The sequence below is a fragment of the Myotis lucifugus genome, unplaced genomic scaffold, assembly GCF_000147115.1.
Source record: "Myotis lucifugus unplaced genomic scaffold, Myoluc2.0 scaffold_3346, whole genome shotgun sequence".
Taxonomy (NCBI): domain Eukaryota; kingdom Metazoa; phylum Chordata; class Mammalia; order Chiroptera; family Vespertilionidae; genus Myotis; species Myotis lucifugus.
Genome location: NW_005874394.1, coordinates 1550 through 6583, shown reverse-complemented (window position 1 = coordinate 6583; position 5034 = coordinate 1550). Strand labels below are relative to the sequence as shown.

General features: G+C 48.3%; 1 pseudogene; it reads left to right on the top strand.

Moving 5' to 3' along the window:
* The window catches only part of LOC102437393, a 10687-nt pseudogene extending 6281 nt beyond the window's left edge, over positions 1-4406 (top strand).
* The last annotated feature ends 628 nt before the right edge of the window (positions 4407-5034 follow it).

Genomic DNA, 5034 nt, shown 5'->3' with positions numbered 1-5034 from the left:
GACTTGCTAGGGATGTAATCCAACCTTGGGCTGTCCCTGAATGAGAATGTCACTCTGTGGTGATTCCAGAGCTAGGTGGGACGCAATCCTCCAATCCCCGGAAACCCAACTCCAGTTCCCCACCCCCCTCAGGATTTGGCCTGGAAGTGGGGGTGGGGATGGATTATGTGGCAGAGTGAGCTCCGGAATCTTCCTTTCCAAGTAGCTTCATCTCACAGGGCTGGGCCAAGGCCTCTGGCCAGTTCAGCCAAGTGAAGTGGCCATCCTTGAATTTTTCACATTTCCATTGGTTGCTACAAGGTGCAGGTGCAGTGGGGGCATACTCATCCCTCATGGCTGTGTGAAGAAGCTTCATAAGCATTTTTGGTAGCTTGTTACAGCAGCCGCAGGAAACTAATACACACAGAGCTGTTATCATCCCCATTTTACAGATGAGAAAGCCATGGACTGCAGATGTTGAACAGCTTGCCCAGAGTGGTCGACCCAGAAACAGCAGAGTCAGGTGTCCAGCATCCCTGCTCTTGGCTACTACGGTCCTTGCCACGAGAAGCTTTGCAATCTGTATACATCTATATATATAAAAGCCTAAGTGACTGTTACGACCAAATGACTGGATGGGTCAACCAGTTGCTATGACACGCACTGACCACCAGGGGGCAGATGCTCAACACAGGAGCTGCCCCCTGGTGGCTGGTGTGCTCCCACAGCCAAACTCCCGTGTTCCCTCACCGCCCCTCCCCGCCCCCGCCAGCTAACCTCCTATGGTCCCTCTGCCCCCCACCCCCGGGCCTGCCAGCCCTGGGTGAGATGGCCCCAATCAGCCCTGATCACCAGCCAGGCCGAGGGACCCCACCTGTGCACAAATTCGTGCACCAGGCCTCTAGTAAAGAATAAAGCAATGCAAGGCAGCAAGGCAGTAAGAGCCTGAGGTCTGAGGTCAGTGCAGTCAAAAATAAAAGAGTTGTCAGGAGGTCAGGAAAGTTTCACATAGAAGGTAACTTAGGGCTCTTTCTATGACAACAGACAAAAACCCCCACAGACTGGTAAAAGCAAAAGAAGAACTATAATGGCTCGTGTGTGTGAATTTGAGAAGACGAGCCGCAGTTGGAATCAGGCACTCAGACAATGTTGGCAGCAACCTGTCTTTCTTCACTTCTTGGCCTGCTTTCCTCTCAGACAAGCAACCCTCCCCCGCACCCCTCCACCCCCGAGAGGGCAACACCCACATCCTCCCAGCAACCCCTGAAGAAATCGAATCTTTTCTGACAGTTACCAAAAATCTCCTAGGATTGAGGCTCATCGAACCAGATTGAGTCCTATGCCCATCCCTGAAATAATTGCTGTGAGCAGGAGGCTGAGAGGGCTGGTCGATGGATCACCTGAACCCTGGGTGTCTCCACCCACTGCATGTGTTTCCGGGGTCAGGGAGAGGCAATTCTCCAAAGGAGAATGAAGGTTTGGCCAACAGAAGAAAGAGGAATGGACATCAGGCAGGCAGGATCAGGTGTCCACTAGTCTACCTGACCCGCCTCATAGAGTCAAATTTAACATGTGAGGGTCATACATGTGACATTTATTCATTACATATGACAGATATTGCCCCACCCCTCCATACCCCCATTCCTTACTAATAGAACCCTGAACTTGAGTTTTGCTCTGATATGAGGTGCAGAGCCCTTGAGTTCAGGGAGTAAGGACTCCTCCCCAAGCTCCAGGGGATATATCATGAGTGGTTCTAAACCAACATGGTGACCTACTGTGATTTTCCAGATACTGCTGCTGGAGGTGGCCATGAGCCCATGTTCTGGCCAATGAGATACGAAAAGAAGTCTGTTCAGGGGCTTCCAGGAAATGTTTTGCTTCCTGATAAAAGTGGAAAGAGCCCTAACCGGTTTGGCTCAGTGGATAGAGCGTCGGCCTGCGGACTCAAGGGTCCCAGGTTCGATTCCGGTCAAGGGCATGTACCTTGGTTGCGGGCACATACCCAGTAGGGAGTGTGCAGTAGGCAGCTGATCGATGTTTCTCTCTCATCGATGTTTCTAACTCTCTATCCCTCTCCCTTCCTCTCTGTAAAAAAATCAATAAAATATATTTTTTTAAAAAAGTGGAAAGAGTTTCCTACCACTCTCCCTTCCTCATTTCTTGTCTTGGACATGGTTATATAAGGAGGAGATACTTGGAGCTGCAGCAGCCAGGTTGCAACCATGAGGCAACCAGCGGAAGACCAAAGGGCACATGATGAGGATGACAGAGGGGAGGTGGGAAGTCATCAGTGAGCCCCTGCACCAACCTGGAACTGCCCATTGCAGAAATCTTGTTGTGAGAGATAATTAAATGTCTTGATTGCCCCAGCCATTGTTAGGTATTCTCTACCATGCGGGCAGACACATCTTGACACTTCATTATGAAAATGAAAGATTATAACTCCTCCCATAGACTTTTTAGAAGCTCTCACCGAAACCATTAACTCAGACGCTGCCTCTGCCAGAATTTCAGGAGCTGGCCATTAATATACCTTCCAAAGGCAGCAGGTAGGGCATTCACAGGTAGTGTTGCCAATCGATAAAGCTGTTTGACAGCAAAGTGTGCTATATTATTAGCTGCATTAAGCAGGCAAGTCCATTTCTGTTCCCTCTGAAGTACACAAAGGAGCCGGGATAATTTAGTCCTTTCTGGATATGAAAGTGAAAATCAGAAGGGACATTTTTCAAGCTTTCAAGAAGGTGTGCTTTTTTTGAATCATGAAAAGCAAAAAGATTTTTTTTTTTAGATGACAAAGCCCTGAAACTCCAACAATATACTAGCAGGACACTCTTGAAGCAATTATAGAAATATCTTTTGCTAAATGAAAGTGAACCAGATCCTACTCAGAAAAGACTCATATGCAGCAAAATGACTTATACATGACCCACCTATCTGGCAATCTGTGAAATTTGTTTGTTTGGGGCTTAATTCATCAGATATAATCAGGTGTTTGTAAACTGTAACAATGATTGCAACCATTACTTATTGAGTGCATACAATCGCGCTGGCTAGCACGTTCACCCATCAGCTTGTTTAATATTCACACCCTCCCCAGGAAGTAGGCACTAATAATATCCACACTTTGCAGACAAGGAAACAAGCCCAAGGATATTAAATAAATCGATAAAGGTCACACAGCTCCAATGGGGTGCTCTTTGGTAAGTCTTTAGGATGTTTGCGAGACAGTTGTTAAACATCAGTAGCTTGACATTATATGGTGGGAATATTAACGCCACAGAAGCTGGCAAATGCTACAAGTCAGGGCTTCCCTCCCAATTAACCAGCACACCACTGAGCAGCTAATAACTGTGTAATACAAATATTCACCTTTGACCCAAACTAATGCAGGGATCTACTGATGAGAAATGGTAGACCAGGTATGTTGTTGATAGATAGAAAAATGGGTGGAATTAGTGAATATTGCAGAAATCATAAGCCCCCCGAGAGATCCAGGCAATGCCGTCTACGTACGTAACAAGAGGATTTTTAAGGATACGGGAATCATCTCTGTAAGTCTCAAAGTCTAAATTCCTCAACGCTTAATCAGTGGCACACCCCCCAGCTCAGACATCTGAGTTATGTAAATATCACAGATTTGAGGGCTGGGTAGTGTAGAATACATTTGCAAGAATATAACTATTTTAAAGACATCTGCAGAAGCCTTCGCGTTGGAGTCATTGAAAAGATTCCACCTGACCCGGAACAAGAATTAAATCCAGAGTCCACTCGCCAGCCCGCTGCCCTCCACGGCTGCACACATAAACCCGCCTCTCTCCTGGGCCAGGAACTGACTGGCCCCAGGCCCTACCAATACCCAGGGCTGACCCCAGAGCAAAAGGAAGAGGCATCTGACTTTGCTCACCGCATCGTGGCTCTGAGCAAGGGCACCCTGGCTGCAGATGAGTCCACTGGGAGCACTGCCACACGGCTGCAGTCCATTGGCACTGAGAACCCCAAGGAGACCAGCGCTTCTCCTGCCAGCTACTGGTGACGGCCGATGACTGCAAGAACCCCTGTATTGGGGTGTCACCCTCTTCCATGAGATGCTCTATCAGAAGACAGATGATGGGCGTCCCTTCCCCCAAGTTATCAGATCCAAGGGTGGTGTTGTGGGCATCAAGGTGGGCAAGGGTATGGTACCCCTGGCAGAGACTACTACCAAAGGGCTGGATGGGCTGTCTGAGTGCTGTGCCCAGTACAAGAAGGATGGATCTGACTTTGCCGAGTGGCGCTATGTGCTGAAGATTGGTGAACACACCCCCTCAACCCTCGCCGTCATGGAAAACACCGACGTTCTGGCCAGTAACGCCAGAATCTGCCTGCAGAATGGCATTGTGCCCATCATGGAGCCTGCGATCCTCCCCTCAGCCTGCCTTCTGTGAAGTACTGGTGGTGGCTTAAATGATTATAGGCTGACAGTTTAACTGTCCAGTTTGCAAACTGACCTAAGCCAATATGGTCAGGCACAACCTCTTGGGCTCTTTTTGATAGATGTAAGACTTTTCTGGAATGTTTGAGGTGGGCTACTTCTCTGCTACCTCGCCACTGGTTATACTGAAAGTGACCCTCACACCAAACTCACCTCACCTCACCTATTTTTATTGATTAACAAGCATAATTATAAACTTGGTGATGTTCCAGCTTTCGGACTTTTTAGCTGATTTGCTTGCCTGTTAGTTGTTTCTTAAGGACGAGACAACCAAATTTCAGAGGCAGGAGTGTGTCATCCCTGTGTTTGCTGTTAGGCAATCAGCTGGCCTCCCACCCCAGGGCTGCACACAGGCACCTCCCTGACAATACAGGACAAGCCTTGATGGGTCCTTACGCTCCATCCATGCGGCATGAGGCGGGTCTCAGAGCACTTCAGCCAATCCGCTAATCTTGAACAGCACTAAGGAGAGCCCATTTCTACACAAATTTCACCGGTGAAAACGCACTTGTGCTATTCTCTGTGCTAATCAGTAAGACCCCTGGTGAGCAGAGATGAACCCTTCTGATCTACTGTTATTT